General features: G+C 48.3%; 1 pseudogene; it reads right to left on the bottom strand.

Annotated features, from left to right (window-relative positions):
- Positions 1–5,424: 5,424 nt before the first annotated feature.
- LOC141059652 (serine/arginine-rich splicing factor 9 pseudogene) lies at positions 5,425–6,288 on the bottom strand (annotated as a pseudogene).
- Positions 6,289–12,674: the final 6,386 nt, after the last annotated feature.

Genomic DNA, 12,674 nt, shown 5'->3' with positions numbered 1-12,674 from the left:
ACTATATGTGTGGTCATAATACCCCCTGATAAACCCCCCGTTATTCCCATGGAGGGGGAACTCGTCGGGTATTGGTTTGGGATGTCGCTACTTATGAATAGAGCCTGACTGGGGACTCAATTTTGATGGGAATCCCTAATAGTGCTATTATGCACTACAGCAAGCAGATGAGTACATGATCATTTGATTTATTGCACTGTGCAATTTGATACACTTTTTGCTATATTTGATATGATCATTACAACAAATAGATGATTGTGTTATTAATGGAGCCATTGCACTGTGCACTTTATTTGAACTTTTTTGCTATATCTGTTTTACATTTGTCCTATTATGGATGATGTCTGACTGGGACCCAGATGGTTTGGGAATCCTCATTTTTTTGCATCCTGTTTATCTGTATCTAACATTTTGAGTTGTGTGTTTTAAACTTATATTATTTTCTCATTAAGGGTAATTCATTTGAAAAGGATGCTTATTTATTTATTCTTTTGATTATAATGGGCTATAAAACTATTTATTGTAATAGTCTATTATAGTGATATTTGTTGATTCTTTGGAGGTAGTGAATATGCACATATAGATACAGTATTACCTCTTTGCATCCTTTCACTTTTATTGTTTTTTCACACGGGTAGTGGGGTGCATTGGAATTTTTTTTCTTTATTGTAGGTATTTTTAGGGACACCAGGGTGAGCCGTCAAGGAGTGGGAGTGCCTACCGCAGAAACTTAGGTGCCAACCTCCACTTCCAGGCAGGACACAGTACAGTGACCATGCAGAGCTCACTAGGACACATTGTATAAATTTATTTTTCCCTAATACCTATGTCCAATATTTTTAAAAAATGTAACATTTTTTTTAACTTGTTTTAATTAAAAGTTAAATTTTAAGGATCCTTGTTCTTTGTTTGTTTTTTTGCTGTCTAGGATCCTGTTTCATTGCAGTTTGTTTGTTTTTCTATATGTTGAGAATGCACCCCATGACCCCGCAATGCTGGCGGAGATTGCTATGATGGCCCTGGACAGAGAGGCTACTTGCTCTGTCCTGTTCCGGCCCCTGCAAAAGCAAGACACTTTCAACAAGGTCTTACAAATTCTATAAGAAATGCATGGGGACCCCACAGATATCGGTGAATTGCGAATGCGCTTGTTTAGCCGCATCCAAAGGGAGAGGGAGGGGGAGTCTGTGACTCAATATATGAATGTACTGCAGAAGAATGCGCAGGAGCAAGGAATGACAGCCTTGGAGGGGAAGGTCTGGAGCAGGGAGGTATCTGTTTCGCCTGCAGTTGAAACAGGTTGGGTGAGAGAAATCAAAAAGGAAATTCAGGACATGGTGGTCCGACTTAAAGAAGACTCCTCAAGTAACCCTGAACCACTCCGGAGGCAGAACCGACCCCGAACCGCACCAACAAACCAGACAATCCCGTGCAAAGAGATGGATGATTTGTTTCAAGGTGCAAAGACACTGGACATTATGCCCGAAGATGTGAGCAACCGGGACGACCACTTGCCCTTCGGCCGTTGTGCTAGTGGGCTCCGTGGCTGGGGGAAGCCTCCCAGAGCCTGAGCAGCAAAGAAGGAGAGAAGGAAGTCCCACAAGTCTGGTTTCTGCAAGTCCTTTTGTATAGGCCGAGTCTTCTTGTTCCGAGCCTTCAAGATGGCCTTGACTGAAGCACCCATACTGGCCTACACAGACTTCTCTCAACCTTTTATTCTTCACACTGATGGAAGCCTACAGGGACTGGGGGCCATATTATCCCATATTCAGAATGGAAAAGAGCGAGTAATTGCCTATGCTAGCCTCTGTCTAGTCGATACCGGCTCCAAAGTGACCACCATGCCCGAGACTTATTTCAGACATCATTTTCCGGAGGTGATACGACCTGAATGGGGCCCAGTGATCAACATAACAGCAGCCAATCAGTTGCCCATCCCAGTCGCAGGGGTGGTCTGGATGCAAATCACTCTGCGCGACAAAGATATGGGCTGGAAAAGAAGAGTCGTGTTAACCGCCAGGGACCCTGGTAATAGCCCCACTGTAACTTTAGGAATGAACGTGTTGAAGGAACTAAGGAACATCCTGGTCAGTGAGTCGCCAGATGCGTTTCTAAATCGATGGAGCCGGAGCCCTCATACCCCTCAGAGAAAAGTGTTTCAACAATTGATATTGGTGGCCCAGGCCCAAGAAACGTCAAGTGAAGGAAAAGTCCTGGGGAAGGTGATGGTCTCGGCTGCCAAACTCGTTTTACCATCAGGTCAGACTGTGCTCACTCTGCCTATACAAGCCTACATGCCTCTTGAAGGGGTAGAAGTCCAGGTAGAGCCAGTTCTAATGGATCAACTACCTCCTGGATTCCTCATTGCGCGGACGTTATCCACCATCCACGACGGTAATGTACTAGTGCGGTGTGTCAACTTAGGAGAAGACAGTCTCACGCTCCCTCCCAAAAGTGAAGTAGCACAGATAATGGGTATGCTGGAAGAACTCATGCAACCAGAGGCTGTTCAGTTGGCGGTGAAACAAGGAGAAGTCTGGACAGTGGCCGTTACCGTGTCCTCAGAGCCATCACCTAACAATCTAAAGGAAGGGTGCCGGATGCTGGAGCAGATGCGGGCTGAGCTAATGGAACTCTCTCCACAACAGGTACAACAACTGGAAGTGGTGTTGGAGCGTTATCAGGACGGTTTTGCTTATCACAACGATGATTTTGGGCGCACCACAGCCATCACCCATGAAATTCCTACAGGAGACACCCCACCCATTCCGAAGCAATATCGATAAATCCCACCACAAATGTATCAAGAGGTGAGAGATGTAGGCGCATATGCTGAAGAGTGGAGTCATCCAAGAGAGCCAAAGTCCGTGTGCTGCTTCCATCATCTTAGTACGGAAAAAAGAAGGAACCCTGCGTTGACTACCGGAAGTTGAATGCCTGCACCATGCGAGACTCTTAACCACTACCGAGAATAGAGGAGTCGTCCGCTTTGGGGAAAGCAAAGTAATTCTCATCATTGGACCTAGCCAGTGGATATTGGCAAGTGCCCATGACTGAGCATGACCGGCCGAAGATGGCATTCATACTGCCCATGGGACTGTTCAAATTCAACCAGATGCCATTCGGCATTACCAACGTGCCTGGAAGCTTTCAGCGACTGATGGAGAGGTGTTTGAGGACTTGAACTTCAAAACTACCCTCATTTATTTAGATGACTTTATCGTCTATGCAGTTACCTTTGAGGAGCACCTTCAACTGCTGGAACAGGTGTTGAGTCGACTGCAGAAGCACGGCCTGAAAGTGAAACCCTGAAAGTGCCACCTTTTCCGAAAGCAAATCGAATACTTAGGACATGTCGTATCCGCTGAGGGAGTGAGACTGTCACGTGAAAAGATAGCAGCAGTACAAGAGTGGCCCACTCCAAAGACAGTGATGGATGTGTTGGCATTTCTGGGGCTTACTGGGTATCGACGGTTCATAAAAAACTTCACCCGTTTTGTCAACCCACTACTGGAAGTATTGAAGCCAGTATGGGAGCTTCAGTCAAGGCCATATATAATGCTCAGAAGGCTTCTTCCCGGCTAGCTCCCCACTGAATGGTCCGATTCTTTGCGCCAGATGGTACTCCATCTGGCGCAAAGAATCGGACCATTCAGTGGGGAGCTAGCCGGGAAGAAGCCTTCTGAGCATTATATATGGCCTTGACTGAAGCTCCCATACTGGCCTACGCAGACTTCTTTCAACCTTTTATTCTTCACACTGATGAAAGCCTACAGGGACTGGGGGCAGGATGGAAAAGAGCGAGTAATTGCCTATGCTAGCCGGTCCCTCCACGACTCAGAACGGAACCTGGATAATTACAGTTCCTTCAAGTAGGAATTGCTGGCCCACTTAGAAAATGCGAAATTAGGGGCCGTGGAGCAGAGATCGGTAGCTTGTATGGCGAAATACCGATATAAGATTGCATATCGCAAAGGAACTGAAAACACACATGCCGATGCTCAGTACAGAGTGAACCATGAATGACCCAGACCTGATCGGGATGAAGAGTTGGAGGCTGAAGAGATCCCGGGGTTTCAGAAACCCGCCAGGACATTGGCAGCGATGCAGGGACATATCTGAGAGGCGTCAGGAGAACACATGCTAGGACGGCCGCACGATGATTGGGTGAGGCTTCAGCAAGAAGATAAAGAACTTGCCCAGTTGAAGCAGTGGGTGGCTTTTGAAATGACTCCCCAGCCGAAGTGAGAGAGGAGCGCTGCAGATTTTGACGCAGTGGGGGAGGCTGCAATTGGAAGACGGTTTGCTGTATCGGAAAGTGCAGCTGGTGTGACAGTTAGGGGTTACCTGGCAAGTGGTACTCCCAGAAAAATTGATCAGCGAGGTGGCCACAGAGGCTCATGAGTGAGAAGCTCACTTGGCTTGGAGAAGACGTTCCAGTGGCTACAGAAGTTGGTCTACCACCCCCAACTGAAGACTGCAGTAGTTAAGGCTTGTCGGCAATGCAGGAACTGTGAACGAACTAAGCCTCTGGAAAAGAGGGCCTGTGGAGAATGGGGTTAATGGGTGCTCTCATCCGCTGGCCCGGCTGTCTTTAGCAAGACTGCTTGGACCAGGGCTCATACCACTGAACACCCGCTCTATCTCCTTGTGGGCAGAACACTACACAGACAACACTGGGTTAGGGTAAAACAGTGCAGCCAAGCTTTATTGAACCACAACACCCAGTAGCAAACAGAACAATCCCAGCAATTACCCTAAGATGGTGCACATTACAAGGTCTCTCCCCTCCGCTGGCTCATAGGGATGCTAGTGGATCTTATGTCAGAGCTCCCAGGGTTGCTATTCCACCTGTGATAACACACAGAGAGGAGGTCACGACAAGCATAGGAAGATAACCGAGAGCAGTCCTGTGTTCTTTCAGCTGGGTCTGACATGCCCTCAGCTGGGATCCTGAACAGCTTCTTGTCCGTTAAGTGTTTAGCAGAATGTCCAGCTAGTAGCACTATGTGATAAGATCAGACACCATCTCTCTGTCTCAAGGTCTTTTATACCCAAGGTAGGTAAGCTATTTTTAGAATTACCCAGTGTCCTTCAGTACACCCTCACAGTCGTTCCCTATCTACATTCAAAGTAAACAAACTGATGACAGAATATAAACAAACATCAGATAAGCACACACTATGTTACATGGTATATCATTGTGCAAGTCAGCCTTCTTGACCCACCAGAATCCACACTTAAATCCACAAGCCAAATATACAGACAAAAAGTCAATTCCCCCAGGCCTGTAAAAAACATAGCCGTCTGGGCAATTAAGATATACTCTGGTTTCTTCACATTCCTCCCCCATCTTAATTAACCAGACGTGATAGGCTTCCGGTCATCCTTCTCTACTTGTCTGGACAGTCCGTTAGCATGTCTTTAAACAGAGACAAAAATGTAAGAGGTCTCACCTTTATGAGAACAAATCTTTGTATCATCCAGTTTCCTCAAAGCATATTCCATGTCGTCCTTGCGAACAAACTCCACAATCCCTGTGCCATCCTTGTGCACATCAGCATAGCAGACATCTCCAGATTTTCACATATGATCTTTTAGATCCTGCCAACTTCTCGTGGGGGGAAGCTCTGAGACGAGGACCCTGTATTCAGTTCGCTGAGAAAGTAACCTGTTCCTCCAGCAGTCTCCTCCATAGCCCCCCCGGTCTCCTGCGTGACCTGGCAAACTCCACACGTAATCAACGAAAACAAAACTTGTATTCATTGCTTCCACTCACAGCATTTTCCACCTCCTGTGGATCCTGGAAGGTGATGAAGGCGAAAGATGGGGCCCTGCCTCTCCCATGATTCTTCAGCTCGATGGAATGGATCCTCCCATACGGATGGAACAACTCCTCCAGCTCCTTCTCTTGTACATTGGCCGGTAAATTGCACACAAAAATACGCGCATTTCGCAAGCGCTGACCTCCAGTCATGGAGAAGGCCCCTTGGCAGTCTGGTAAATGGAATTCTGGAGGTACAATATCTGAGCTGGTTAGGGTGATGAGGTCCCTGGGCCTTGATATCACTGACCTTGACTGGCTGCCAGTGGCTATGGAAGTTTGCTGTGTAGAGTGGTCAACCTGCCATATAGTGTGAACAGGGTATATCACTTCATCCTTTGTTTCTGTTTCCCGGGGGTAGTGACCCTCAGACCCTGGTGGTGAGTCTTGGCAGACATTGACTGGATTTGTCGGGAGAGGGGCTCCAGGCATGGGGCCCTGGCCATGGAAGCAATCTTTAACAATGTGTCCAAGGCGCCCACATGTATAGCAGCGCCGTGGGTTAGGCAACTCACGGGTGCTGCTGGTAACCCTTTGGCCTGGTGGTCGGACAAATCCTTGTTTGAAGGGTCTTCTTGGATCGGTGGGCATATCGTTTCTCCAGCGGGGTCGGTTGGCTGTAAACTCGTCAGCCCATCGGGCTGCTTGCTCTGGCGTGTCAGGCTTCCGGTCGGCTACCCACTCTCGAATTTCTGGGGCCATCTTCTCCATAAGTTGCTCAAGCACGATCACATCCCGAAGGGCATCAGCATAGTGGACAGACCTACCGTCAAGTCAGCGCTTGCAGTGTTTCCGGAGTTGACTGCCAAATTCTACATAGGAGACCCCCTGGCGAGACAATGTCCGGAACTTCATGCGATATCTCTCAGGTGTAATGGTAAAAAGTGCCAGCAGGGTGTCCTTAATAGTTTCATAATCCTGGCAGTATTGAGGCCCAAGTGACCGGGCAGCATCCCGTGCCCGACCAGTCAAACTAGTCCACAGGTATTTAGCCCAATCAGCTATGGGCACCTGGTGCATCAGCATTAGAGTCTCAAAATCTTGCAGATGTTCATCGACTTCGGTGTTTGACTCATTAAACACTGGCCCGTCTCTGTAGCGGAGCTGCATTCCTTGTTGGGGAAGTACTATGGGGGTAGGGTTCGATGCTGGTTGTAGGGGTACTGGAACTCCCAAGACTGATTCCATAACACAAGCTCTTACACCGATTGAGGCTCCAGGTCCCAATGCAACCAACAACTCCTGGATTCGGGCTACAGGTGACTGGGTAGATTCCAGACCGGCACAGGGTCCTGGTTCTGGCAATTCCTCTGGGTCCATCTCAGCAGAGTTTTCGTCATCCTCCACAACGTTCTGAGTATCCCAACGAACTAATTTCTTGATCAAATCTGAACGAGTGTCCGTGGTCCGGTATTCAATACGTCGTAGCTGGCACAGATCCTGTAGCTGTTGTATCTTGTTACAGCTATACATCCACTCCAGTCCTCTTCCCAAGGCCGAGTTGGTGGGGTTGGACATGGTGCAGTCTGAAACCTATTGTGTATGCCTCATCAACGGTCTGCTGGGTCTGTCTGTATGCCTCCCTGGTTGTGAAGCCCTGGACGTTGTCTACGAACACCAGTCCCCTGCAGCTCCCCCGGGCTGAGCAGTATCCCACCGCTGCCACCAAGTGTGGAAAAACGGGGTTAGTGGGTGCTCTCATCCGCTGGCCCGGCTGTCTTTAGCAAGACTGCATGGACCAGGGCTCATACCATTGAACGCCCGCTCTATCTCCTTGTGGGCAGAACACTACACAGACAACACAGGGTTAGGGTAAAACAGTGTGGCCAAGCTTTATTGAACCACAACACCCAGTAGCAAACAGAACAATCCCAGCAATTACCCCAAGATGGTGCACATTACAAGGTCTCTCCCCTCCGCTGGCTCAAAGGGATGCTAGTGGATGTTATGTCAGAGCTCCCAGGGTTGCTATTCCACCTGTGATAACACACAGAGAGGAGGTCACGACAAGCGTAGGGAGATAACCGAAAACAGTCCTGTGTTCTTTCAGCTGGGTTTGACATGCCCTCAGCTGGGATCCTGAGCAGTTTCTTGTCCGTTAAGTGTTTAGCAGAATGTCCAGCTAGTAGCACTATGTGATGAGATCAGACACCGTCTCTCTGTCTCAGGGTCTTTTATACCCAAGGCAGGAAAGCTATTTTTAGAATTAGGGTACTGTTTCACTTAGCGATGCAACAGCGATCCCGACCACGATATGACCCGGTCAGGATCGCTGGTGCATCGCTAAGTGGTCGCTAGTGAGCTGCCAAACAGGCAGATCTCACCAGCGACATAGCAGGGGTTGGGGGTCGCTACTTACCTGTCAGACGCGGTGATCCTGATGTCCTCCCGCCCACCTCCACGCGTCGTTCGTCGGCCCAGGACATTCTCGCGCGATCAGCGACAGACAGCGGGGGAGCCGGTCGGAGGTAAGTATCAAACATAGCGATATCGCTAGCAATATCACTATAACGTCACAAAACCAGTGACGTTATTGCGATATTGCTAGTGATATCGCTATATGTAACGGGCCCTTTACTCAGTGTCCTTCAGTACACCCTCACAGCCGTTCCCTATCTACATTCAAAGTGAACAAACTGATTCCAGAATATAAACAAACATCAGATAAGCACACACTATGTTACATGGTATATTATTGTGCAAGTCAGCCTCTTGACCCACCAGAATCCACATTTAAATCCACAAGCTAAATATACAGACAAAAAGTCAATTCTCCCAGGCCTGTAAAAAACATAGCTGTCTGGGCAATTAAGATATACTCTGCTTTCTTCACAGGGCCCCTACACAGACCATCATAGCTTTTGCTTCCCTAGAGGTGTTAGTGATCAACTACTTAACTGGGGGCCCAGCTCACCTCGGATACGAACACTGCCTGGTGATGACTAATCATTTTACCAAATTTTCTGTGGTGATTGAGACCTGAGATCAGATTGCCGAGTCAGCGTCACAGGCCATTGTCAGGACTTCATCCGGGTGTACAGTTGTCCAAAGAGAATTCATTTTGACCAAGACGCCTGTTTCCAAGGGCAAGTGATGGAAGAATTGTGTCGTCTGTATAAGATTGCAAAGTCCAGGACAATGCCTTACCATCCCATAAGGAAATAGGCCTGTGAGCGTTTCAACCGGACGCTGATTCAGATGTTGAGAACATAGGAAGAAAACAGGAAAGTCCGCTGGCCTGAGTATTTAGCCGAATTAGTCTGGGTGTACAATAACCGGGTGCACAGCACAACTGGATACACACCATAAACTCTGTTGTTCGTCCGAAAAGAGCAAGAGATTTCTGAGCTAGAATTGGATCCAGAGGATTACCCACAGACGGAGGTGTCCACCTGGGTCCGTAAACATGGACACCAGTTGCAGACTCTACATTGATTGGTACAGACCAAGAGTCGGGAGCTTGAACACCAAGAGGCGATGCCCCGGTGAGGGACCGCTCTCAAGGCCGGAGACCGAGTACTAGTTCGAGACAAATGACCTCGAGGCAAGTTGAAGTATCGGTGGGAAAAAACTCTGTATCGGGTGAAATGCCGTATCGGATCTGATGGTCTTGTCTATGAGGTTCAACCTGAAGAAGAAGCCCCCACTCAAGTAGTCCATTGAAGTATGCTACATCCTTGCTTGTCACAAGACCCAGACCAACCGGAGAGAGCGCCAATTGTTCCTGAAATGCCCCCTTCTACAGCTTTCGACTGTGTAGAAGAATTCTCCGAACCACCGTGACTCATCAACCCAGAAGAGGTACAGGAGCCTGAAACTCCCGAGATGGCTGATCCATTGAACATGGGCATGACCCCGTCCTCGCCCACTCAGCCTGACTTACGCCACACAGAATGGACAACAGCTGGCAACGAATCATCCAAGAAATGGAGGAATGTCAACGTCTGCTGCAGGAACTCTCGCCAGTGGAATGGTGAGCTAAAAGGAGAAGGGGTTGTAAGGAGGAAGACCGGGCTCCGGGTGTCACAGTCCAATTCTTGGATCTGTGTCAGATTCTGGATTCCCTCATTTACACCTTTTTTTCCTTTCAGGTCTTTGGGGCTTTAATATGGGTTTTTGCCCCCCGGTGGCCACAGGTGTTATTACATGTCTGATAGTTTTCTTTGCTTTACCTTTTGCCCCCGGTGGTCACTGGGGTTATTACATGCCTTTGGTTTCTCTGCTGATGGTGACCACTCCTCCTTTGCTATTTAAGGTCACCCGGTGTATCAGCTGGTGTTGGTTATAACAGGTCCTTTTTGGATTCCAACCACGGTGAAGTTAGCAGCTGGCTCTGAGGTGTTTAGCCACTGCTGAAAGCTGATCTGGTGCTGAACTCTGCTGCCCAGTGTTTGCAGCAGAAAAAGATGGTGAAGGTAGCAGCTGGCTCTTAGGTGTCGAGCCACTGCTGAAAGCTAACCCAGTGATGAACTCTGCTGCCTGGTGACTGCAGCAGAGAAGATAGGTGTTTTGTTGTTTTCCCCTGTTTGGTGTATTTTCCTTCGTGTGTATTAGTGCAGAGGTGGGACCAGTGTCCGCACTAACCAGTTCCCTAGTAAGGGATAGGTGCAGAGCTAGTGAGCGATTCAGGTATCCTGGTCGGCGACAGGTGAAGAGCCTGTATAGGGAACATTAGGAGTGTGCAGGGACACTGCCTCAGGGGAGTGCAAGAGGTCTCCACGTCCCCGTTCCCTATTGCAGGGCCCACCGTTGTAACTGTTTCCCCGGTGTTCCCCTTTTGTCTTGTTCTTTCAGTTACCGACCTGTGGGTCGTGTCACACAGGACAGGTACACGTGACAGTTTTGTTGTTTCAGTTACCGACCTGCGGGTCGTGTCACACAGGACAGGTACACGTGACAGCGGGTACCTGTCCTTTCCGGGTCAGGAACAGTTGAGGCTATCTCCCCTGTTGTCCAGGGGAAAGAGTAAGGGACTGGATCAACCTCATGACCCAGAAGCTGGGGGCATTTCTAAGCAGCACGTACAGAAGCAGTCATTTTGGGTGCAAACAAGCAGCAAGAGGCAGGTAAAGCAGAGTGCTCTTTCTCTTGAGCACCGGCACTGCAAAAGGCCTTGTGCGCCGGCTCCAGCTGCCACTTGCGGGATCATTTAGAAGAAAGGTGCTGTGTGCTCCAGTACTGTGAGCACAGCGAGTGCAAAGAGTAGAGGAGGCCGGGTACCGGAGAAATACCTGTGGGCATCCTTGCCAGTGAACCTCGGCAGGTACACCCTGGACCTGAGAGACACCATGGCCCTGTTTACTTCGGCCACTGTAATTCATGGACTAAGAGCTCAGCAGAAGGTATCGGACACCGACCGCTGCTGCCAGAAGACGGACCACCACATGAAGGATTCACCTCTGGACATCATTTCAGCCGTTACTGATACTGCAACTCCCTGTGGGATCATCTGCCCTGGAGGAGTACCAAGAATACGATAAGTTGTTTCTAAAACGACTGTTCTCATTCTGCACATTTTCCCCTTAACCATTTGTCTTCCTGCAAGGAGTTAATCCCTTGTTCAATTAAGCTGTTTAATTTGTTAACCCTTGCTCTGCCTTCTGTCTGTCCCTGCATTCCACAAACTGCTAACAGGGGTATAAGTGGATTAGTCTGGCAGCAGAGTTTAGAATAGATTGGAGGGGTGCAAGAGTGTCCTGGGCTTTCCTGCAGCGACCAAAGAAATGTCCTGGGCTTTCCTGCAGCGATCAGCGATACTTGTGACTCAGCAGCGATCTCGCTAGCGAGATCGCTATGTGTGACTGGGCCTTTAGAAGGGAGACAACAGAGCAGGAGGTTGCAGTAGTCAATTAGTACATGCTAATAGAAGGGGTAACCAGGGTATTACACTAATTTTATAGGGAATAAACAGCTATATAAATAATATGGAGATGTCAACATCGATGAGAACAATTACTTACACACATATATGGAAAAAATATTTATAGAAAAAGATAATAAAGCAGAAAAGCTTATAGTTGTTTTTATGACATCATATGGTTACTTACAGAAAACTTTATTCTCATTTGCACAAGGAAAGACTAGAAGCAATGGGATGAAACTGAATGGGAGGAGACACAGATTAGATATTAGAAAAAACTTTTTGACAGTTAGAGTGATCAATGAGTGGAACAGGCTGCCACGAGAAGTGGTGAGTTCTCCTTCAATGGAAGTCTTCAAACAGAGGCTGGACAGACATCTGACTGGGATGATTTAGCGAATCCTGCTTTGAGCAGGGGGTTGGACCAGATGGCCCAGGAGGTCCCTTCCAACTCTACGATTCTATGAAGTAAATATGGTATCGTTGCTAAGGTAAATTAACCCCTTAACGATGTTTTTTAATGGCGGCAGTTAAGGGTACTTAAACCACAGTGCCGCTTTTTAACGGCGCTGAGGTTTAAGGTTATAACGCCACCCAGCATTGGAATTTCTTCGGGGTCTTGGCTACCAGTTGTACCGGAGACCACAGAGAGCATGATTCGGGTTGGTTTTTACTGACTCCGTTGTTGTGATCGCCGTTATTAACGGTATAATGGCGACCACACAAAAAGTCTGATTTTCCATTTAAGTTCTCACTCCTCTGATGTGATTGCACATCAGAGGAGAGAGAAATAGAGTCTCCCAGTTCCCCGATCACCCCCAGTACCTCTGGTGTCCCTGCATGCCCCCCTGGAGTCTCACAAGCTGTTGGCATCTCCTTCCAGGATAAAATGGCGGGCACATGCACAGTGCGCTTGCCGAGATCTGCCGACTGGCACCCGGCAACAATAGGAGATTTCTCCTATTGGTTCATTTTGATCACTGTGATAGA

This window comes from Dendrobates tinctorius, unplaced genomic scaffold, assembly GCF_039654945.1.
Source record: "Dendrobates tinctorius isolate UK_male_01 unplaced genomic scaffold, ASM3965494v1 ptg000229l, whole genome shotgun sequence".
Lineage (NCBI taxonomy): Eukaryota > Metazoa > Chordata > Amphibia > Anura > Dendrobatidae > Dendrobates > Dendrobates tinctorius.
This window is presented reverse-complemented; position numbering and strand designations above follow the sequence as displayed.